The 24826-nt window shown below is 48.9% G+C and overlaps 1 protein-coding gene across 2 annotated transcripts in view; it reads right to left on the bottom strand.

The window, feature by feature from the left end:
* The window catches only part of LRRC20 (leucine rich repeat containing 20), a 1555127-nt gene extending 1545489 nt beyond the window's left edge, over positions 1-9638 (bottom strand). For both annotated transcript variants that reach the window (XM_086922260.1, XM_086922261.1), the window contains exon 1: positions 9552-9638. The gene's annotated coding sequence lies outside the window, so the exon portion shown is untranslated. The remainder of the gene's footprint in view (positions 1-9551) is intronic.
* Positions 9639-24826: the final 15188 nt, after the last annotated feature.

Below are 24826 nucleotides of genomic sequence, written 5' to 3'. Positions count from 1 at the left end.
TGTCGAAGGCTGCGGAGAGGTCAAGTAGGATGAGGGCAGCTGTTTCTCCGTTGTCCAGTAGAGTTCGAATGTCATCTGTTGCTGCGATGAGGGCGGTCTCGGTGCTGTGTTTGGCTCGGAAGCCAGACTGTGAAGGGTCGAGGGATTTGTTGGATTCGAGGAAGACGGCGAGCTGACTGTTGACGGTTTTCTCAATGACTTAGGCAGGGAATGGGAGGAGCGAAATGGGGCGGTAGTTCTTAAGTTCGGTGGGGTCTGCTGTGGGTTTCTTCATTAGGGCACTGAGTTTGGCATGTTTCCAGCTTTCCGGGAAGGTAGCGGATTTGAGGGAGCAGTTGATGACGTCTCGGAGATGGGATGCGATAATGGAGTCTGCTTTGTTGAAAATGTGGTGGGGACATGGGTTGGTTGGCGATCCTGAGTGGATGGAGTTCATCAGGCGGATGGTGTCTTCAGTGGTGATTGGGTTCCAGGCGCAAAGGTTGTTGGAGGGGGGTTTTAGTTCGGAGGTGGTTGGGGTGGATTTGTCTCCGGACTGGTCTCCAAAGCTGTTGTGTATGTCAGCTCTTTTGTTGTGGAAGAACGAGGCTAGAGAGTCGCAGAGGTCTTGGGAGGGAGTGATGTCGTTGGTGCCGGCGGTGGGGTTGGTGAACTCTTTGACGATGTTGAATAGTTCCTTGCTGTTGTGGGCGTTGTTGTCGAGTCGATCCTTGAATGCTGATTTCTTGGAGGATCGGATCAGTTGGTGGTTTTTGAATGAAATGAATGAAATGAAAATGAGTTTTGTAAAGCGCAGAATAGCTGCCCGGAGGCGTCCCAGCGCTGAAAGCTAACAAGTGTTCTCAGTAGGGTTGAATACAGAAGGACAAACTATTTGTTGAACAGAAAAGTTTTTAGATTTTTCCTAAAAGAGGTGAGGTCCGAGTTGGACCTGAGATGAAAGGGTAGACTGTTCTACAATTTAGCTGCGTTCAAAGAGAAGGAGCGACCTCCTGATCTACACCTTTTAACCTTTGGCACAACAGCCAGTAAGGCATTGGTAGACCGGAGCTGTCTGCTGGGAAGATAGGGAGTGATTAAAGGGCGACTGATCAGTGGCCCAGTTTCCCAAAAAGATTGATGAGCAACACAAAGGGATTTGAAGCTGATCCTCTCTTTCACCGGAAGCCAATGCAACCTTGGCAGTCCGGCCTTCACAGAGGTCCTGCGGGGAAGCTGGAGCAGGGTCCGAGCCGCACAATTCTGAATTACCTGCAACTTTTTTAGTGTGGAGTCAGGGGCCCCAAGGTAAAGCGCATTTCCAAAGTCCAGCCTCGCAAGTATCAGTCCCTGGACCACAATTTGTCTAGCCTCAAACGGTAGTAATGGAAGAATCTTCTTCAATACTCTAATGAGGCCAAAACAGGTGGCAGAAAGTACAACGGCCTGATGGTTAAACGTCAGGGACTTGTCCAACCAGACTCCTAGGCTCTTGATGGCATCCCTGGGGACTGGGGGGGGGTACCCAGGCACGCTGGCCAGATCTGATTGAACGTGGATGGTGCTAGATGTCCCAGCATCATAACCTCTGTCTTGTCTTGGTTTTTGCGGGTGGCGTTCTTGAAGGCAGCTAGGTTGTCATTGGTAGGGTTTTTTCGCCAGACTTTCTCGAGGGTGCGCCAGATTTTCTTGGATTTCTTAAGGTCATCATTGAACCAGGGGGCTTTTTTGCTGCTTTGCTTGATTTGATGGTTTTTCAAGAGTGCTAATTTGTCAGCGCTGTGGGTGATCCATTGTGTGAGGTTGGTGGCTGCTAGGTTTGGGTCTGATGATTTGGCAGGAGGGTTTTGGTGAAGCGATGTGAAGAGCTGGTCGTGGTAAATTTTGTTCCAGTTTCTGCGGGGAATTGGTTGTGGGTGGTTGTGGGTCATCGTCTTTTTGTAGTTAAAGTGAACGCAGCTGTGGTCTGTCCAATGGAGAGCTGTGGTGTGATTGAAGGAGATGTGCTTGCTGGAGGTGAAGATTGAATCGAGCGTGTGCCCAGCATGGTGGGTGGGGGCGTCAACAAGTTGTTTAAGTCCAAGATTGGCGAGGTTGTCCAGAAGGGTGCTGGTGTTGCTGTCGTTGTTCTTTTCCAGGTGGAAGTTTAGGTCTCCCAGTAGAATGTAGTCTTCGGAGGGGAGGGCGTGTGGGCTGATAAAGTCAGTGATGTCTTCGCTGAATTGTGTGCGGGGTCCTGGTGGCCTGTAGATGAGGGTGCCTCTGAGTGTGGTCTTGGGGTAGGTGTGGATCTGGAAGTGAAGGTGTTCGGCGACTGCGAGGTTATCGTCGGAACTGGTCGTGATGCGGATGGTGTTCTTATGGACGATGGCGATGCCTCCTCCTGTTTGGTTGATGCGGTCCTTTCGGATGATCTTGTAGTCGTCCGGGATGGCTATGGCGATGTCGGGCGCTGATGAAGCGTTCATCCAGGTTTCTGTAAGAAAGGCGACATCCGGCGAAGTGGTGTCGAGTAGGTTCCACAGTTCAATGGCGTGTCTGTGGACCGAGCGGGTGTTGAGCAGGATGCACTTCAGGTGGTTGGTGTTGGAGCTCTGTTTGGAGTTTGTGGATTTGGTGTGGGTCTTGGTGCAGTCGAACTTGCAGGAGTGGCAGCTGAAGGGTCCATGGGTGTGTCCTGGGGCGGCTTGGTGGCAGGCTAGGAGACGGCCGGGGTTGAGTGTTGAGAGGGAGGCGGCGTCATACGTTATGCGGGTGGAGTGGATTTTGCGGGGGCCAGGGGATCTGGCGTGGGCGCGGTCCAGGCGCGGACGGGCGTAGACGGGCTTACCTTTGGCGCACCTTCGGCGCGCATGGGGCGCGTCCGCTGCGCGAGAAACGCTGCGCGTCAGCTGTTCTGACATAAGTGGATAGTGGGGGGGCGGAGCGAGGGAGGGGCAGCTGGGAGGCGGGAGCGAGGTGGAGAGGCGGGCTGGGAGGCACAACAACAAGATGGCAGCAAAAACGAAAGCAAACAGGACGAGATTGTGGCACGAGCAGGGATAGCGCTATGATGTGGGCAGAGGCGCAGGCACAATCAGGCACAGATTAAATGAGTAAGCAATGCGAACTTGCAAAAGCGCTACGATGACTAATATGCACACAATCTAATATACGCAATGTGGGCTATGCAAAATAGCGTTACGCTATAATCAGGCAATGCTGCAATTTTAAATTATCAAAGCGGAGCACAATAAGTAATGGGAGCAATAGCAAAGCAGAGCACAATAGCGTAAGTAATGGGAGCAATTGCGGTGAGGCGCTACGATACCAGCTGGAGCTAGGGAGCGTGGGGAGCGACCGCTTCTGATTTCACTCATAATCGGTGAGCCACTGACTATTTCATTCTAGCAACCAGATCCGTACTTAACAGTGATACTGCGAGAACATTTGGAACATATTTTGGTTTACTGCCATAACCGTGGCCAGATAACATATTGCCTGTGCATAGTGCATGCTGGGCTCAAAACTGGCAGAATACAAACTGCACCATGGCCTATGTATACTGTGCACAAGGCTTCCTTTCAAGCCCTTCGTGCAGTACATACGGAGACTAGTAGGCACAGGCGATGATCTCTTACATGGTGCAACCAGTTAGTAACCCATGGGCCTTTGCTTAGTACCTATAAGACACATTCCGCAGAGAGAATAGGTGCGCCATGTTCTTTCTGTACTGCGCTCAGGGCATGGCAGAGGTACACTACACACAAAGCATAATACGCAAAGGGCATGACCTCTGGCATTGCCTAGTACGTGCAACACTCTGCACAGGTTGCTTTGTAAAGCTAAGCCTTCGTCAAGGGATGCAGGGCCCGGTCTGCGGAGTCACAGACGCAGAATTGTGTACTTTTCACAGACCACGGGTGCATAAGTTCATCCCTTTTTGTCTACAGATCCTAATGATATAAACCAGGTGTTCTCACACAAGAAATAGTAGCTAGAAAACGTATTTTGCTGAAGAAATGGCTAATTCGCAATGGCTAATTATCATAATAAACTGCAGAATTACTCAAATGTATTAAAATTATTTGGGAGCAATCAGGTTAAACCTTGCCACAGTGGTGGATAACAGTCAGATACATCATTCATTTACAAGTACATGTTCTCGTAGGCCACAGCTCGATATATGTTTCGGAAACAGCTGGCAGTTCGTGATATGTTATATTGCAGTGAGAATCGCTTCGGATAATGATCCCTGAAGAGACATTACACGTTTGGCTGGTCACCTATACACTCTAAGCTTGTGATACATTAACAAAATGAAACAGGTCATAACTAAATGTTAGAAAAAGCGAGTTTATCTTATAACCTGGGGTGGATATACATGCTGTGTACCCCTTCGAACAATAGACCTGTTATAGGGGAGATACTGAGTGATGGAACCAGGGTAAAACGATTTGTGAACCTGCAGGATGCTTGTCTTCTAGGGTAGGACTCATCACATGTATAAACTGTAACAACAAGGACTCGTTGTATTGGAAATTGATGGTAGAGGCATTCTTGGCTTCATTTGGAAGCCCTCAAGGGGATGGACAAAATGCACCTGTTCAATAGTTTCCCTACGCGTGCAATTTTAATGCAATGTAAGAAGAAGAAGTGAAAATAGGCTGACACCACCATCCCTAGAGTGTGGCATGTCCTTTGATAAGAGAGGAGTAAAAATACACATCCAGATAAACTACAAGATTGTGCACCCTGAACTACGTACTATTCTCTGCAATAGAGGATTGTAAAATCCAAACAGCTGGGATTATTGATCCAATTTCATACTTAACATTACATGGGACCTTCAAAGACAGGGATGTCAGGGGAAAGTCAAGAATGAGGTTTCATAATAGCCCTTCAAATACTTGGAAGGAACACTGAGAAAATCTGATGTTTATGAGGAAGAGCATGGAAAAAAATAATGAAATGGAAAATGCGGCAATTGTCATGTGTGCTTACTTATCACGAAAAATAGTCAATATTGTTCAGAGCTCTGAAGTATTTAAAGTTCTTAGAATTTGTACTTAATTAGAATGTCAGAGGATGTAAAAAAAAGCAATGCCACCCAAACTTTGGCATACACTACAACGTAGGAAATGACATCAGTGAAATCAATCAAAAAATCAATTCGTATTTGTATAGCACAGCTAATCGCCCGAGGGGCTTCAGGTGCTGTGCTTCAGGTATCAGTAGAAGTGCCAGGTCTTGAGTCCCTTCCTGAAGTGGGTCATCGATGGTGTGGTACGGAGGTGAAGGGGGAGGGTGTTCCAGTCTTTGGCAGCGAGGTGGGAGAAGGAGCGTCCACCGGCGCAGCAGCTGCAGATATGTGGTGTCTAAGCCAGGGCGAGGTGTGCGGAGCGTAGATTTCTAGCTGGTTGGTGGAAGAGCAAGCAGTGGTTCATGTAGGCTGGTCCTAGATTGTGGAGGGCTTTGTAGGCATGGGTCAGAAGCATGAAACTGCATCTCTTCTGGATGTGGAGCCAGTGGAGGTATTTTATGGTGCCGAGGGATGTGTGTTGTCTTGGGCAGGATAAGGATCAGTCTGGCTGCTGCGTTCTGTATTGTCTGGAGTCTTTGCATGAGTTTGTCTGCGGTGCCTACATAGAGTGCATTGCCATAGTCAAGTCATCTGGGGATGAGGGCCTGTGCACAGTTTTCTTTGTGCTGTATGGGATCCATATGAAGATTTTGAAGAGCATGCGGATCCTGTTGAAGCAGGCTGAGGAGAAGGTGTTGACCTGACATTTCATTGAGAGTTCACTGTCCAGGATGATGCCGAGGCTGCAGGTTTGGTCTTTCGCCAGGGGGGTAGGTCCGAGCTCCTCCAGCCACCAGAAGCCGTTCCAGAGAGCAGTGTGTCTGCCAAAGATCAGAACTTTGTTTTTTTCTGTGTTAAGTTTCTGGCAGTTGTCTTTTATCCATGCTGCGAAGTTCTTCATATAGTTGTGGAAGTTGGTCTTCGTCGAGGTGGGGTCTGCTGAGAGTGAGTGTACAAGCTGTGTATTGTCGGCATAGGAAATGATGTTGAAGTCACAAGTGCTTAATTTGCACACAACAAAAAGTCCCAGGGCCCTAGTCAGCAGGCCACTTCCGTGTGCACTGTCCATTGCCACTGTCAATTACAGTAATAGCATAACTAATAAGTCACACTCCTACAAGTGTAACAATTCTGACAATTTCAGGACACCAAAGTTACAAAAATGGCTTTGGCAGTAGGCATTAGTCATTCTTAATGTATATTGAATTTAAAAACAGTAGTTGTGCTCATCTCTGAATTCAAATAACAGTGCCACCATGTGGCAGGCAGACTGTCATAGGTAGTGGTTCTGACAATTAAGTGCAGGTGCCGAGCGATGGAAACCACCTGCTGAAATTAAGCACTGGAAGCCTGTGAGAGCAGCCATGTAGATGTCAAAGAGGGTTGGACTTTGGGATGAGCCTTGTGGTAGGCCTCCAAGGCACATGTCCTAAAAAAAGAAGTGGGGGGACGCTGACATCACGACAGGAAGTGACATCACGAAAGGTGGCTTGCACCATCAGACTCATTGCCTCCCCTCGCTCACCCCTTAGATGCGATTGCATCAGAGAAGCCAGCGCGTGAGCAGCGTTCTGAATGGGCTCCGATCTCGCCCCAGAGAGGCCAAAGAGTGAATGTGTGGCTCAATTTGCCCCAGTTATGGAGCTCCCAGTAACATAAGTGAGGAGACAACGTCCACCCGCGTGGTACCCCGTCTCGATCCCTGTATGCATCAGATGGTGTGCTTGGGTTGTGAGGTGATGGGAGGGAGGTTGACTCTACGGGTGCTTCTAGTGAAGAAGAATGCCATCCATCTGAGCGCATCGTCTGTGGTTCCAATCTGGCATAGTCGATCGATGAGTGTACGGTGGGAGGCAGTGTAGAAATGATAAACCACTAAAAGTACAAATAATAGACTAATACGAAAAATCACTATGGGAGACTAATGGCTAACAGACGCTGAGGAGCAGCACTCTGGTGTGCCCACAGAGACTTCATGCATGAAATACAGGGGTCTGGAGGAGGAATCACCTGAGGAGGTCCTGGTTCGTGAAGCTTCTCCAGCACCCAGGAGCCGCGCTGCACAAAGCAGAGCTCTGAGAGGTACATTTAGAAGCAAGTTCCAGCCTCGCCCAGTAGGTGTGACACTTACCGCAGGCACACATTTCAATGATGGGCTGAACTGTAACAGCAGTGAGTCCGTTCAGCCCGGCTTCGAATTGTGGGTGTGTCTCACTCGCAATACGTGAAGCTTGAGGTCTCTGTAGTAGTTTTACTTCAAACTATAATCAATAAAAGGAACTCCAAAACTATAAACAAACTTTTCAAGCCCTTCAAAGGTTATTTTTCTCTTATAATATCATAAAAATGCACTCTGCGGAGAAAAGCTACTTCAAGGACACGGAGTTAAACCAAGGCACGGTGTAATCGTCTTCCATTGACGCCCTATGACAAAAACAATTAAGTTTTTTTAATTCTTTATATTCGTTCTGCAGAAGGGGCGTGTGCTACAGATCCCTGAACTACAACTTCCAGAAATGGCTGCACATGTAATTAATTCTGACTAAACAAGGGAGACAAATTGAAGTCTGGAACACTGATAGAAACACTGAGGGGGGTCGTTTGTTGACGTTCAGTGCAGTTATCTAACACGTTTATGAGTTCAGTTTATGTGACGTGGGTATTGTTGTTCAGAAATATGTATACACCCTCATTCAGCCAATATCCATTTTGAAGTATAAAAAAGTATTGCCTTATAGTCAGTACTTCTGTTTTTACGTGTAATGATTGTGGGATGATATTTATTTTAAATGGCACGCTTGTATTCCTACAAAAATACCGTCTGTCAGCCACAGAGGGTGACTCGGCAACAGGCAAACCCTAGTCTATTTTTAGTCAGCAGTGCCTGAGCAGAATGTGATTTTAGACAGAAACCCGTATTGGCACTAAACAGGTGCTTCTTCGAGGGGTATACCGTATCACACGGTCACCTGCCTGCCCGTATCACACGGTCACAGGAGGCCTTTTGTGTACATTCTAAGCTGCCTCTGTCTCTACGCTGACTCTAACGCGGTCGTTTGTATTGCTTTTGAGGGATGGTGGCTCCTTTTACGGCAGGTTAAAATAGTGAGGTTGACACGTCCTATCTCCACAGAACAAGCTTCACTCAGGGTTTTATACACAGGAGAGCCTCGTCGTAAACTAAATTTTGAATGGAGCAGAGCCTCAGCGGCAGAGGACTTATAAGGTCGTGGCCAATGGCTTCGCAAGTCTATTCGAGCTGAGGAGGCGGTCAGTGTCAGGTTCTGTCTGACATGTGACAGACTCTGCCCCACCTCTACCGGCCTTACCTAGCACACGTCAAATGAATAATACACAAGGCTCTGAATAAAATCAGAAAAGTGTATGAAGTTTATATTGAGCAGGTGACCTACCGAGGGAAATATGGTTGTGCCTTCAAACTCCTTTATTTATGCAACGAAACTTCATTTTAGAAATGAACCCCTTCTTCTCAGGTTGTCCTGCCCATTCGTCTAGGTCATTGAACAGTATTTTTGGATTTCAAGACTAGTCCTAACAACACCACAAACATGCTTCCAGAAGTGGTATGCCCTGCTCAAAGAGAATTACAGTGACGACATATTACACTGTCTTTGTAACTACGTTACATATTACACTGTCTTTGTAACTACGTTACAGCGATCATTTAGAGTTAAAAATATGCAATTGTTCAGAGTATGACAAAGCATCATCCATCTCATTGGGTTAATGCACCTGAGAACAAGGTCTCTAAGTAACCAGAGGGGTCAACAAGTTAAAACACATTGTTGACTCTGACTTTCAACCTTCTGAGGCTGATAACAGAAAGAGTGGCGTTCAGTTGGCAATATTTATAGCACAAAATTCTTTCAGATGTATACCAGAAATAAATAAAACCTCATCCACTATTTTAGTTTCAAAAGTAAATCTAGTAAAATTTACAAAAGCACAGCTGTGAAGTGCCCCTAGTTAGAATGGTGCCTTATTTCATCATCATTTCATTTAAGAACAAAAGAAGACGGAAAGAAAGAATGTTGCAACTATTACCCTACAAAGTTTACATACAACCCCCTTACATTTCATTTGCTACCGCATTTCAACGTCAAAATGTCCTGATTTCAATCGTGGAATCCTCACACCTATGCATTGGTCATTATTACTTTCCCACCACAAAACTCGATGATGTGGGCTACATCGCCGGTTCACTCCTTGCCATGCACGTGCCACTGCCTGCAGTTTCCTGGTTTGCTGACAAAAGGGGTCTGGCCTCTGGCGGCAGCTGAAGGCTGCCTGGCACAATATACAAACTTGGCAGCAGCTGCCCCTCTAATTCTCGTAGGATGCAGCCGGCATGGTTATTGATTTGATATTATTCCCTTTCCGTATGTCCTCAGATAAGATTTTACGAGAGGTTATAAATGACGAACAGAAACACATGCTGCGCCAGCCATGTGGCTCTCTGTCAGCAGAAGCTGCAAGAGCCGTTCCTTACCCGGTTCCCAGCACAGGTCTTGTGTCTCTCTTGTCACTTCCTCGATAGAGCCGAAAAGTGCAGCAACAGCTGCTCGTTCGCCGGCCCACCTCTTTCCACCAATCCGGGCCCAGCTCTATTAAGAGCGGCGCTTCAACGAGGACAATGAACAGCGAGGCCTGCAGGGGCGTGGCAGCAGCTGAGCCGCGGTTTCGCTTTAAGACTCCAGCCGGAGAAATGTGTGTATGCCACCCGTGTGAATCGCAGTAGCTGCTGCCTTTTTTGTGAAGCTCGAACGCCGCATTGCATTGTAGGGCTTGTAGTTTTTCTGTAGCCTATATTAACACTGGGATTGCGTCGCGAAGCAAAATTCTGTTCGTCGATGACCGGAACAAAGAGGATCAGAGATGCTTAATGTACATTAAAATGTATTAATGACGGAAAAGAACCTCTATCCCAACATTTTGGGGTAAAAAAAAAATCCAGCGTTAAGGTGTAATTTGTATGTAGTTTTTGCTTTACTGCAAGTCGTAGAGTGCCTTTACATGGCACCTGAGATATATGCTTTTGCAGTTCTCAGTGTGTGCTTGTGTTGGGTACCAGTACTCTTTTTTTGTGGACTGTTGGACAGAAAAGCCCTCTGCGCGGTAATGGACACGTATCCGTGCCATGAGTGTCCCAACTATACTAATGCCGGATCCCTAATGCTGATTTTTGTTGTCATAGGCAACGAGGATCATGCATGTGCACCATTACATATGCCTGCCTCACGGATTGTGGTCTTGTTGGACTGGGACCAATGCTCAAAGCACTACCCTCATACAGCCGCGGACGGTAGTGGGAGTACCTGCCGAGCGGTGACGTGGGGAGGGGGAGGGTGGGGGGTAGTAATCTATGGATTACGGAGCTTTACAGGTAAGTAAACATATAAATAAATAAAACAAATTTCGTTGCGCGCACTGCATCGCATTTGGAGATGCAGTGCACGCAACGAAATTCGTTTTATTTATTTATGTTTACTTACCTGTAAAGCTCCGTAATCCATAGATTACTACACCCCTCCCCACGTCGCCTCCCCGCTGGTGCTCCCACTACCCACCACGGCTGGCCTCATAGTAGTGAAAGGTGACTTCACCAGGAGTTAAGCGGCACGTGCACAGTATTGGCAGCACACTTTGTAGTGATCAGTATGAGTGAAAAGCTCCTTTTTAAGTTGAAGCCTACCAGACAGGTTTGCTAAAGACATCTTGGGGACTTTCAGAAAGCTTCCTGTGGAATGCATTCCCGCCCGTTGCTTATCATTGGCTTTGTGGTTTGTATCTCACATTTTGGAGCTTTATATTTTCTGTCCTTATTTGTTTTTGTCTGTCCAGGGAGAGTTTGTATCACCAAAGGAGCAAAGCTCTTTCACATCAACTCCTCCTGTATTCTTCCACAAGCGCTCCTTTCTGTAAACCGGCCTGTAAATGTTGTTCTTATCTTGTCACATTTGCTGTGCATTGATAGACAGAGGACAAACGTCAAGCTCTGTGTTCTGAGAGTGCATGGTGTTTACTTTTCAGTTTCTGACTTCAAAGTGAGAGGATTTGTGCGAGAATCTTACGGGATACTGGGGAGAGGAACTTTTTGGTTTTTTTTTAGCACTCAACATTTAAATGAGCTGTGCAAGTAGTTCAGAATATTTCAGTATTAGGAACACAATGCATTTTTTGTTAAATCTGAAGTGTGTTGGAAATAAATACTTTAATATGATCAAAACAAATCAATGCACTAGGTGATGCCATTTCCACACACTATTGTTTGTGCACTGTATAGTTTGATTATTAAAACTCTGTTCATGCAAATGTAATGGTCATTTTAATTGGAAATGTGTTGTCTGTGATGGCATTGTGCTAACACACCATGCATACTCCACTCTACACTACTCCACGTCAAAGATCACTTCTGAGAAGTTGGCAAACTATTATTTATGGTAGTTTGTCTACAATTTCCATGCTTTTTTTCCTTCTTGTTTTCACTTGTACTATCTCCATAATTGCCCTACAGACATCCAGTTTCATATTCACTGCCTGTTCCAACTTGCTTCTGTCTGGCTTCCCTCCCAGCCTTCAGATACTCTCTTGTTTTTATCTGGCCCCTTCTCTAGAAAGCCTTTGTCCCTGTATAGAGCAAGCACCCCCATTATCTTGCCTTGTCATGCACTCAGCTAATGTCCCTTACAGATTGTGTGGAACTAGCTAGATTCCTGACAACCTCATGGTATAGTGCCCATTGCACCCTGCAACCCTGGGCGAAATCCTTAGAGCATTCACCGGCACATTCCAATGGACTACTTCATAACACACATGGGTGGATTCTTCACAGAAACATGCCATAGCTGGTTGGATAATGTCCTTTCATATGAACTGCTACCTGACTCTTTAGAGTGGAAACCCCAGAGGATGTAGTACTAGCTGTATAATGCCCATTCCAGTTGGTTGCACACCTGTCACTCCTGCATGGACTTTATAGAGCATCATGGGATGACCCAGAGAACATTTACTATGACTGGATATAAGGTATGCATTCTGAAGTTACAGTTCCTTTCTCACCTAGGTAGACTACTCTGGCTGGTTAATTATGGCTGCTCTCTGCCCCTCCTCTGTATTACCATCAGAGCTTGTACTATTGTTGGCTGTATAGCACCCATCTCCACAGATTGCTCCCCTAGATGGCTCAGGCTGGGTAATTGGTGAAGCAGTTGAGACCGGAGTGATCCAATCTTTTTTGTTTCCCCCTTCTAACTCATTGCTTTCTCCCGCAGGACATTCTGGTGGAGCCTCGTGTTATTCTCTTGAAGTATGAAAAATTAGGGATAAAAGTTTCTGTCCGCTTTTTGGCTGCTACAATTGTCCCTTTCACTGAAATAATGGACCATGGGCCTTTGTTCATAGGGGATATGAAATTTCAAATGATGTTCGTCTTTGATCAAAACTTAGTCCCCTCCCCTAGCAGTTGGTTAGTGGCTCTCCAACATCTAGTGGCATAATCACTATTCTTTGAACAGTGTCGCTGGCTCGCTTGGATGTCTAGGCATCTTCTCTGCCGAACTGTTATCTTTTTGTGCCCAGCAAAACATCAGAGAGACTGGGGTGCACTGAGTGAGAGAGTGCGGGTTGGAAAATGACAATACTAACAGTGATATACTGACTCACTGGATTTAGAGTAACTGATGGTACCCGGCCTAGTTTCTCCTGTCACTTTCTTGATTACATGGAATGCCTCCAGTCATTCCAGCTCTTTCTCAACCTGTGGCTTGAGGTGAAAAGGTACTCTCCAATGTCACAGTGCCGTTGGTTTGATTATCTTATTAATGTGCACCTTGACTGTGCGATTCTTGAGGCACCTTAAGCCTTAAAAGAGGTACTCCAAGGCTTTTATGAAGGTCTCCATCAGTCAGTTGTAGGCTTGATGCACAAAAAAGACCAAGTCAAGGTCTTCCGCGGTGTGCCAGCTCAGCAGAGTGAATTCCGTGTTGGTGGTAATTTAAAACTATGCGTCTATCACTCCTGCCCTGCCTCACTATCCCTTCTATGGGCAATGGTGACTGTCCCTCGCCTGCTTATATGTACGTGTTGGTGGGGCACAGCATCAGACGTCGATTGAGAGCTTGGAATTGTTCATAGTCCATTCATATTTACAAGTTCTCCAGTATTGATTAATTCTTTGATGTTTGCCCCTTGAATTTTAACCTCACAGACTGGTGGTGGTCTCTTTAAATTCCCCCTTATTCCAGCATAGAATATTAGAAAATCTTCTTCGTCATCATCCTCTGTCTCGTATTCTGTGATGATGTCCGATTAAGGTTTGGTTTGGCAATCTACATCCATCATTAAGGCCCTCACAGGTGAGGGAGCAGTAGTCGATGAGGGGATACTCTCATATTACCCACCTCCTCAGAAAATTTGTGCAAAGGGGTTCAGCCTGTGGCATTTGGAAGAGGTCTTCTACTGCACAGTTCCCTTCGATGAGGGGTGCTTGTCTAATCCACAGTTCATCCAGGAGCTGCGCAGGGCCTATTGCAGAGTCAACATTCTGGGTGACTATTTTCTCTGCACTGTGTTCATTGTTTTGTCTTTTACCCTGGTTGGGGATTTACATTGTTGGAAAGGAGATTCTTGGTAGCACCACTTCCATCTGTTCAGTTTTGATTTTTAATACTTCACAAGAGTGGGCAAGCATCAACATGTCTTATACCTTCATGCCAAGTTCACATAGAATGAGTCAATGTAGAAGTGATGACTTGCACCTCTCGATTATTTGCAGGTGGACTTCCTTCTGTGGATCTTCATGGGCAGTTGTGCTGTCAATCTCTATAGCCACATGTAGAAACAATCAATGGTTTCTCCTTTTCCCTGCCTCTCTTGTCACAGTTAGATACGCTCTTAATCAGGATTGATCTGGGGATCAAGATACGCATTGAGGGTAGCAGCATCATGGTTGTCATTCACTCCAGTGTTGGGAAGATTTTTGAATAGCTTGAAGATTTCCTCTCCCACAAAGTGCAGAAATTGTGATTTTTGTGCAGTTGCTTGAAAGTAGTTTTTAGTTTGCTTGGCCACGTCCTCCACTTGGCGGCTACCATGGCATGATCAGCTACCTTGCTGAATGGTGGCACAACTCTTGCTTGTGCTGGTGCCTTTATGAGAAATCCAGTGGCCGCTCTTTGGTGTGGGCCAAAATTCAGGCGCGTTGCCCTGTAGCTGGTTGGCCACCATCACTGTGTAGTGCCTTATTTTGTTGCTATGTGATTACACTGTAGCAATGATATGGTTGCTGGCACCTCGCCATTCCAAAAATACTTGTAGATCCTTTCACTAGTATCTTCCACCGAGGCTCAAGCACCGTAAGTGAGGGTGGCGATTGCCTAAACAACTTGGAAGTGATTATGCAGTGCTTGTAAGATGCCACAGTGCTGGTCTACAAGGCATGTGAAGACGCCCTCTCCTCTTGTGGTAAGTCCTAATAGTGTATCGGTCTTTGGGAATGTTCTTAAATCACTCTTTCATCCTATGTGTGGTTAAAGCCCCCAGATGCTTTGTGGCACCAGAGTAGTACAGATTTGCAGTCTCTTGTTTCACTTTTGTCTTCCACAGCGCCATTGTTCAGCTGTAACGGTGCTGAGACTCAAGGCAAGGAGTGCACTGGTTCATCTCAGGATTAACAAGCACATTGGCCTGCGTGACTTCACTTCCTGTCATGACGTCAGCATCCCCCCACTTCTTTTTATTAGGACTTGTGCCCTGAGCAAAGAGCAAAAACAACAGGTGATGGACAGAATGCAGACCAATGTCATACATCCCCCCCAGTACAGATATCTGGGCCTAAATCCATAGTTTTTTTGCTCACCATACCATTCCAGTTTGAACCCAGCCATATGCAAATCAGCCTTGACTCTGTGCCCCATGGGAACAGTCCAGCCCGAACTGCCAAGCCAGGTCCTCCCTGGACTGGAAACAAGCATCCAAGGACTGGTTTCGGTCTTTCAGCCCTCATCAGCCTGGATAGCTTGATTCCAGTGGCATGGAGAGCACGGGACTCATGTCTGAGCATACCCGTCCAACTCGGGGTGACAAATGCAAAAACAACAGGTGATGGACAGAATGCAGAACAATGTCACACATTCCCATCAGTACAGATATCTGGGCCTAAATCCATCGTTTTTTTGCTCACCATGCCATTCCAGTTTGAACCCAGCCATATGCAAATCAGTCTTGACCCTGTGACCCATGAGAACAGTCCAGCCTGAACTGCTGAGCCAGGTCCTCCCTGGACCTGAAACAAACATCCAAGGACCGGTTTCAGGCTTTCAGCCATCAACAGCCTGGATAGCTTGATTCCAGTGGCATGGCTGAGCATACCCGTCCCACTCTGGGTGACAAATGCAAAAACAACAGGTGATGGACAGAATGCAGAACAATGTCATACATTCACCCCAGTACAGAGATCTAGGCGTAAATCCATCGTTTTTTTGCTCACCGTGCCATTCTAGTTGGAATCCAGCCATATGCAAATCAGTCTTGACCCTGTGCCCCATGAGAACAGTCCAGCCCGAACTGCCAAGCCAGGTCCTCCCTGGACTGGGAACAAGCATCCAAGGACCGGTTTCGGGCTTTCAGCCCTCATCAGCCTGGATAGCTTGATTCCAGTAGGATGGAGAGCACGGGACTCACGCCTGAGCATACCCGTCCAACTCGGGGTGACAAATGCAAAAACAACAGGTGATGGACAGAATGCAGAACAATGTCATACATTCACCCCAGTACAGAGATCTGGGCCTAAATCCATTGTTTTTTTGCTCAACATGCCATTCCAGTTTGAATCCAGCCATATGCAAATCAGTCTTGACCCTGTGCCCTATGGGAGCAGTCCAGCCCGAACTGCTAAGCCAGGTCCTCCCTGGACTGGAAACAAGCATCCAAGGACCGGTTTCGGGCTTTCAGCCCTCATCAGCCTGAATAGCTTTATTCCAGTGGCATGGAGAGCACGGGACTCAAGTCTGAGCATATCGGTCCCACTCGGGGTGACAAACGCAAAAACAACAGGTGATGGACAGAATGCAGATCAATATCATACATTTACCCCAGTAGAGAGATCTAGGCCTAAATCCATCGGTTTTTTTTGCTCACCATGCCATTCCAGTTTGAACCCAGCCATATGCAAATCAGTCTTGACCCTGTGCCCCATGGGAACAGTCCAGCCCGAACTGCCAAGCCAGGTCCTCCCTGGACTGGAAACAAGCATCCAAGGACCAGTTTCGGTCTTTCAGCCCTCATCAGCCTGGATAGCTTTATTCCAGTGGCATGGAGAGCACGGACTGAGCATAAGTAGCACACGTACACCAGGAGTTACAGTATGGACTCGGCCTCAAGTAGTCTGACGACTCTTTATTTAAACCCTTAGCTACCTACGCCTGGCCTCAGGGTGCAGTGACAGCAGAGTGTCTCTGTTATGGTGCTGGATGGCTCATTTGCTTCCTGTCCAAAAATTATTTCAGAAGATTCAGGAAGCAGCCTGATATCCCCACTTGTCTCCTTGAAATTGATGAATTCAAATGCATTATTTGGCATAACATTTGAGAATTCCGGCTTCATGTTTAGGGCTAAGAATAGTGAAGGTACCCAGCGTTTTGACCTAGGACAACAAGGTCACAGCCTTGATGAAAGCTGTGACCAATTGTCCCAAAATTTTAAACAATCTTGCTCCTTCTAGGTTTACCAGTTTCTGTGAGGCTCAACAGGCTCGACATTGTTAGTTGACTCCGGCCTCTAGTCTTTCCTCAGAGTGCTTCAGATGGTACATGTACAGTAAATGGCAAAACACCAACATAGTCAAGAAAATAAAGATCACAGGAGGCCCCAAGTTAATCAAAAGATAAGAATTCAATGAATTAAATGTTGCAACTAAATATAAGGAGTCTAATGTAGGGATGAAAGTTATAACAAAAAAACACATTGTATTGCTTACTAGTAAAAGTAAGCTTTAGAAAATAAAAATAAAATCATTGCTGGATAAAGGGGGTCATTAGGATGGCAGAAGGAAGGACGTCCGCCGGCATGAAGTAGGCGGAATATGCCTTTTTCCAGTCCGCCAGCCGCGGTCAGTCCGTCTGCCACATTAGGATGGGATTCAGAAAAGGGGGTGGTGATGGACAGAGTATCTGAATTAAACAGAACACTCATACCCAGTCAACAGATCAGGGCTTGATCCATCACCGTTTTTTAGCTCACTGCACCATCCCAGCTCAGAACCTGGCTATATGCAAATTAGTCTGTCCCCGGCCCAGTGCATCCTGGTAACAGGGCAGACCAAACTACCAAGCCAATTCTTATACTGGGAAGGAAACAAGCTTCTGGGGACCGGTTTCTGGCATTACAGCCGTCTTCGACCCGGCTTGCTTGAATCCTGATGGTGCAATGAGCAAGGGACTCCCATCTGAGTATACCCTTCCACGCTTATGGTGGACAAAACGATTCAGAAAAGGGGGTGGTGATGGACAGAGTATCTGAATTAAACAGAACACTCATACCCAGTCAACAGATCAGGGCTTGATCCATCACCGTTTTTTAGCTCACTGCACCATCCCAGCTCAGAACCTGGCTATATGCAAATTAGTCTGTCCCTGGCCCATTGCATCATGGGAACAGGGCAGAACAATCTACCAACCCAATTCTTATACTGGGAAGGAAACAAGCTTCCGAGGACCGGTTTCTGGCATTACAGCCGTCTTCGGCCCGGCTTGCTTGAATCCTGATGGTGCAATGAGCAAGGGACTCACATCTGAGTATACCCTTCCACGCTTATGGTGGACAAAACGATTCAGAAAAGGGGGTGGTGATGGACAGAGTATCTGAATTAAACAGAACACTCATACCCAGTCAACAGATCAGGGCTTGATCCATCACTGTTTTTTAGCTCACTGCACCATCCCAGCTCAGAACCTGGCTATATGCAAATTAGTCTGTCCCTGGCCCAGTGCATCATGGGAACAGGGCAGACCAAACTACCAAGCCAATTCTTATACTGGGAAGGAAACAAGCTTCCGGGGACCGGTTTCTGGCATTACAGCCGTCATCACCACCCCCTTTTTGAATCGTTTTTGGCCACCACAAGTGTGGCAGGGTATACTCAGACATGAGTCCCTTGCTCACTGCACCACCAGGATTCAAGCAAGCTGGGCCGATGACGGCTGAAATGCCAGAAACCGGTCCCCGGAAGATTGTTTCCTTTACATAACAGAGCAGGTACATCAGAGGCAGCACATGAGAGGGGCCAAGTGCCTCAACAGTCCATGGCACACAGCAGGGATATCTGAGGCAGCACATGAGAGGGGCACAGAGCATCAACAGTCCATGACAAAGAACAGGTACATCTGATGCAGCACATGGGAGGGGCACAGAGCATCAACAGTCCATGGCAAAGAACAGGTACATCAGAGGCAGCACATGAGAGGGCACAATGCAGCATCCTAACAGCAACAGGGCAGTGTTCACAACAGAGCAGGTACATCTGAGGCAGCACATGATAGGGGATAAGTGCATCAACAGCCCATGGCAAAGAACAGAGCAGATACATCAGAGGCAGCACATGAGAGGTGTTAAGTGCATCAACAGTCCATGACACACAGCAGGGACATCTGAGGCAGCACATGAGAGGGGATAAGTGCATCAACAGTCCATGGCAAGGCACAGAGCAGGTACATCAGAGGAAGCACATGAGAGGGGTGAAGTGCATCAACAGTCCATGGCACACAGCAGGGACATCTGAGGCAGCACATGAGAGGGGCCAAAATGCAGCATCCTAACCGCAACAGGGCAGTGTTCACAACAGAGCAGGTACATCTGAGGCAGCACATGAGAGGGCACAATGCAGCATCCTAACAGCAACAGGGCAGTGTTCACAACAGAGCAGGTACATCTGAGGCAGCACATGAGAGGGCACAATGCAGCATCCTAACAGCAACAGGGCAGTGTTCACAACAGAGCAGGTACATCTGAGGCAGCACATGAGAGGGGCACAGAGCATCAACAGTCCATGGCAAGGCACAGGTACATCAGAGGCAGCACATGAGAGGGGTGAAGTGCATCAACAGTCCATGGCAAGGCACAGGTACATCAGAGGGAGCACATGAGAGGGGCCAAAATGCAGCATCCTAACTGCAACAGGGCAGTGTTCGTAACAGAGCAGGTACATCAGAGGCAGCACATGAGAGGGGCACAGAGCATCAACAGTCCATGGCAAAGAACAGGTACATCAGAGGCAGCACATGAGAGGGCACAATGCAGCATCCTAACAGCAACAGGGCAGCGTTCACAACAGAGCAGGTACATCTGAGGCAGCACATGAGAGGGGATAAGTGCATCAACAGTCCATGGCAAAGAAAAGGTACATCTGAGGCAGCACAAGGACGTGTGTCAAGCGTCCCGTCCCATGGACATAAATAATGCAAGGGTGTTTACAATGGACTATCTACACACCAAGTAAAATGACATGTGAGTGATGTGAACTACACCTCACAGCACTGAATCTGGTGGACTGCTCGACCTAGTAACCTCGGACACAGTCGCAGGATCTGATACCGGATTGGGAGACACAGCCATAGCTCTAGTGAGTGACACATGAGCCATAGACCCAGACACACTGCCAGCACCAGAAACAGGAATGTGGGACACAGCCACAGCTCTAGTGACTGACACATGAGCCATAGACCCAGACACACTGCCAGCACCAGATACAGGAGTGTGAGACACAGCCACAGCTCTAGTGACTGACACATGAGCCATAGACCCAGACACACTGCCAGGACATGACCGTGCACAGTGACCAACAAATACCATGCCAGCATCTGAGACATGAGAGTGGTCGACACACACATTGGTAGGTAGTACCTGAAACAGGAGAGGGCACAACTAACACAGTGCTACTACATGAGGCATGACAGCAAACAATAAACACAGTGCCACTATCTGACATATGAGAGAGAACTGCAGCTGACCCACTAGGACCACTGAAATGATGAGCCACAGAGCTGTATGGCCCAGGAGGCAGGGTGGCTCTGGGAGCTGGTGACAGCTGTACTTGAGCGACATTGGGGTGGGCAGGGGTCACAGGTGTGTGTCTCAGTTTCTTTGGGATATGGAAGGGCACCCTGGACATGACTGGACTGGTGAGTGGTGTGGCCTCATCATGAACATCACCCATCAAAGGTGGATCATGTGCTGGTGTGGGTCTGCTCTCTGGGGACGTGTTGGACCCTGCTTGACGTTTGCTGTGGCCCTGCCTTCTGCCCTCTGCATCATGTGTAATGGGGGATGCAACAACAGTGTACTCCTTCCTCTGCTTCTGCGGGGTGTGGATGGGAGTAGAGGTATAGGGGGTCTCCACCGCTGACACATGTGTTTTACTTTCCTTCTCCAACATCAGCCTCAGGGCATGCAGGGGTGATGTATGCCTGTCCTTGATGGAGCTCGTGTCCATGGGAGAACCCTTGGGCCTGGGAGGTGCCTTGCCTGTAGGATGTGTCCTGTCTCTGGAATGTGCCTGATCCGTGGGCGGTGCCCTGTCCCTGGGAGTTGACTTGTCCTTTGTAGTGTCCCGGTCCATTGTAGTGTCCCTTTACTTTGCAGTGTCCTTGTCCTTGGGAGTGTCCCTGGCCTTGGGAGGTGCCCTTTCCTTTGCAGTGTCCTTGGAAGTGTCCCTGGCCTTGGGAGGTGCCATTTCCTTTGCAGTGTCCTTGTCCTTTGCAGTGTCCCTGGCCTTGGAAGGTGCCCTTTCCTTTGCTGTATCCTTGTCCTTGGGAGTGTTCCTGGCCTTGGGAGGTGCCCTTGCCTTGGGAGTACCTTTGGAGGGGGATGCCTGTGTTACATGTGAATACCTGTCCCCCAACACCCCTTGATTATCCTGTGTGTCAACTTCAGGGTAGCTGATGTCGTGGTCTGTGAAAGATGTCCCTGTCCTAGGGCATGGTGTCTGTGCTCTCCGTGCCCTGCCTTGCTGCCTGTGGCTGCTTCTAGTGCAATATCCCGAAAATGAGCTCTGCTCAGAAATGTCACTCTCCGCTGAGACATCAAGTGGTGTGAATGGGGTAACTGAAGTAGAACCTTGTCCCTGCGACTTTTGAATGGCTGCAGACACTGTGTTGGATAACAACGGAACTGTTCTGTGTAGACCAGCAACATCGCCATGCATCCCCTCCAGGAATGCATCCACCTGCCCCAACTTCCTATGGTGGTCTAGGAATGCATTGATCATGTTGGTCTGCCCTACACACAGCTGTCGCAGCCGATCAACCGCCTCAGCACAAAGGGCACTTTGTGTCACGGGGCAGGGGCAGCGGTGCCTGCACCGAAGGCCACTCTGCTCCCCTTACTCTGGCGAGCACGAGCAGTGCTTGTTGCAGTTGCTGGCAGTGTTGGCCCTGTGTGCTGTGTACCGACTGAAGGTGTAGATTGCCCACTCCCTGTGTCTACCAACAGTGCTGACTCACCAACACCGTCTGAAGCTGAGGACGATGGTGTCTCCACATGTGAGTCCTCAGGGACAGTCCTGTCCCCCTCTCCGGGGCTGCTCTCTTCAGTCTCAGTTTGCGCGTGTGTGATATCGGATTCGGATGCATTGCCACCACTGAGCTCTGTCGTTTGTGGTTCAGTGCCCTCAGGCAAAGCTGAAAGAGAGAAAAGAGGTATATGTAAGTGCCACACTCACGTACTGCAAATTGCAAAAACAAAACACCTTGACTGCTGACCAACATGTAGCCCCCATATTGCACAATAACCACCCCTACCAGACATCTTCCTGTCAAAGAACCGGGGGTGCCTGTGAAACATGTACTTCTAACAAACAGGGCAAGTGCATGCAGACCACCACACATGTGTTGCCATGAGAACACGGACATCAAGGGCATGTCCTGGGACCCTGCACTACAATGCAACTGGTATGTCCACCTGGCTGACATGGATGCCAACGCACACTCCGATAATGGCACCAACATGCTATTGCAGCACAACATACACACCACGGAAGTCACTACTGCGTCTGGCATCAATACATGTATGCACTCACAAGTCAAAAACACATTCAGTGTGCTTACCGCTAGTTTGCTGCTGATCCCCTCTCAACCGGGCGGACAGGTCAGGATGCGTCACTGCAATGATACAGAGCATCAGAGGGGTCATGGTGCGTCGTGCACGCCGGGATGAACGTGGAATCTGCCCCAGTGTCATCTCCGCCACATTCTTGCTGAGCCTGGAGATGTCGTCCCAGCACTTGTGGCAGTGTGTGTGTCGCCTATTGCACACCCCCACTGCCCGTACATCACGTGCTATGGTACTCCACACGGCCTTGCGAAGGTGCAGCTTGACCTACCATGATGGGAGACAAGAGGGGAAAGTCAGTGGACATTTGGCCATTTACACAGATAGGAGCAACACTTATCCTTCAGCAGCCATACACAGTACAGCACATGTGAAGGTCCCACAGCACACCACCAAGATTGCAGAAGACAGGATTCAGTGACCACCTCATGCACACCAACATGTCCCCCACTGCACTTACCACCTGTCCGGGGGAACCGTAGAGCCGTCATAGTGGCGGAGTACACCATCCACAAGGACATCCAGCTCCGCTGCGGTGAAGGGACGAGACCGTATCTCTCGCACTCTCGATATGGCAGGGTCCCGGACTGTGGCACAACAGCAGCAGTTGGAGTATTGGTCAGCAGCAGCTGGTAGAGGAGATAGGTGCAGGCAGCAGTTGGTGGATTGGTCAGCAGCAGCAGGTTGAGGTGAAGGGTGCAGGCAGCAGTTGGTGGATTGGTCAGCAGCAGCAGGTAGAGGTGATGAGTGCAGGCAGCAGTTGGAGGATTGGTCAGCAGCAGCAGGTAGAGGTGATGGGTGCAGTCAGCAGTGGCATGAAACAGTGGATGTGTGCTGCAGAGATTCACACATATATATTGTCCTGAGCTGATATCAGTGGCACACGTCTGCACCAACTGGTTTTCCCGGGCTGCCTCTTTCAAAAAGAGCCAATGACTGGCCCTGCTGTGGCGGTGCGCAGCTTCCGCTATTTTTTTAAATCACTTACGCGCCCCACGTTACCTGTTTCCATTAGCTATTTGTGCAAGGACCGTCACGGTCACACACCGGTAACCGCATATGCGCACTACCGCGATGGTGCATCATTTGAAATTCAACACTCATTGGCGTCGCAATGGCGGAGCACGCATTCCGTGGGGTCGGGGCAGGCTAACACATACATTTGAATGTGCAAGTGGGAATGGCAGTTGGTACCCCCCTTACAGTCACATTCCAGCACCCACGCAGACCGCCGGGCCTGGCCGCTCACCCACCGCCAGGTGCTGGCTTTGGGTGACCTCCCTGTGTAGTGATAATAGCCTGGCATGGTTGCCCCTGGATGCTCACCTACCACCAGGTGCAGGCGGTGGGTGACCGCCCTGTGTAGTGATATCAGCCTAGCATGGTTGCCCCTGGCCGCTCACCCACCGCTGGATGTGGGCGGTGGGTGACTGCTGGGTGCAGGTGGTGGGTGACCGTAAGGTGCGGGTGGTGGGTGACCGCGGGGTGCGGGCGGTGGGTGGCCGCCGGGTCTAGGCGGTAGGTGACCACCCTGTGTAGTGATATCAGCCTGGCATGGTTGCCCCTGGCCGCTCACCCACCGCCGGATGCAGGCAGTGGGTGACCGCCGGGTGCAGGCGGTGGGTGACCATGGGGTGCGGGTGGTGGGTGACCGTGGGGTGCAGGTGGTGGGTGACCGCCGGGTGCAGGCGGTGGGTGACCGCCCTGTGTAGTGATATCAGCCTGGCATGGTTGCCCCTGGCCGCTCACACACCGCCCGCACCCCGTGGTCACCCACCGCCCACACCCCATGGTCACTGACTGCCTGCACCCGATGGTCACCCACCGCCCGCACCCCGTGGTCACCCACCGCCTGCACCCGGTGGTCACCCACCGCCCGCATCCAGCAGTGGGTGAGCAGCCAGGGGCAACCATGCCAGGCTGATATCACTACACAGGGCGGTCCCCCATCGGTCACCCACCGCCCGCACCCCATGGTCACCCACCCTCCGCACCCGGCGGTGGGTGAGCGGCCAGGCCCGGCGGTCTGTGGTGGGTGCTGCTATGTGACTGTAAGGGGGGATACCAACTGGCATTTCGACTTGTCCATTCAAATGTATGTGTTAGCCTGCCCCGCCCACGCAGAATGCATGCTCCGCCATTGCGATGCCAGTGAGTGATGATTTTCAAATGATGCACCGTCTTGGTAGTGCGCACATGCGGTTTGCGGGGTGTGACCGTGATGGTCCTTGTCAACTCAGCAAATGTAATGCACTATTGCAGTGTCAAGGATCATCTTATGTGTTGGGGGAAGGCGTACCTGGATGTCGTGTGTACACACAATGCATGTCTCCGCACACATGTAATGTTCATAGTTGTACATGTGTATCAGGACATGTCCAGAAAGTGTCAGTAATCATTATGTCATGTCAATGGCACGTGTACACGTGTATCAGTTATGTCCATTGTTGACATGTGTGGCCATACTATTGACCTTGCCAGTGTTGAACATAGGCCAGTGATGTGAGCCCAAGTTGCGTCAGATGTGCATGGCTATGTGTTTACGTCTTGGTTTTGAGGTCACACGTTTCTATTGGTACACATCTACACAGTACATCACGGCTGTGTACCCACAACCAGAAGCTGCCGTGAGTATGTGGTTTGTGTGTGCAAGTCGCATTGATG

Source organism: Lissotriton vulgaris, chromosome 5 (genome assembly GCF_964263255.1).
Source record: "Lissotriton vulgaris chromosome 5, aLisVul1.2, whole genome shotgun sequence".
Taxonomy (NCBI): domain Eukaryota; kingdom Metazoa; phylum Chordata; class Amphibia; order Caudata; family Salamandridae; genus Lissotriton; species Lissotriton vulgaris.
Note: the sequence above shows the minus strand (reverse complement) of the source record. Positions and strands in the feature narration are given on the sequence as shown.